Here is a 512-nt window from a genome sequence, read left to right on the forward strand (position 1 = left end):
ATAAGGACCAAGGCAGCAGTAGCAGATATGTTTACACTCATGTTCATTGCAACCCTTTCACAACAGCAAGGAGATGGAAACAACCTAATCACCCAGTAGTGGAAACAAATACAGTTTGGTATATACACATAATGGAGTACTATGCATTCCTAAAGAATAATGCTGAAACTCTGAAACACTTCATGACAGGGATGGATTTGGAGGATATTGTGGTGAGTGAAGTTAGTCAACCACAAAAAATACACCTATTAAGACAAAGGTTTCCAGACCAAAGAAACAGACTGATGGTTACCAGGGGCAGAAGAGAAATGGACAGAAGAGGAAGTAACAGGCTAAAGGGTGGACAGGTGCTAACCTGCTGAAAGGGGAGAGAATATCCTATAGGAGGGAGGAGAGGAAAAGAAGGAGGGTGGGGCAAGGTTAACTATTAGAAATCTGATAAATTGTGTAAATTGTAGAAAACAAAAGTGATTATCTGAAATGTACACCCTACTTGAGTCACAAAATTTTTT

Source organism: Echinops telfairi, unplaced genomic scaffold (genome assembly GCF_000313985.2).
Source record: "Echinops telfairi isolate 266 unplaced genomic scaffold, ASM31398v2 ScPeMD7_70;HRSCAF=299, whole genome shotgun sequence".
In the NCBI taxonomy this organism is placed as follows: Eukaryota; Metazoa; Chordata; class Mammalia; order Afrosoricida; family Tenrecidae; genus Echinops; species Echinops telfairi.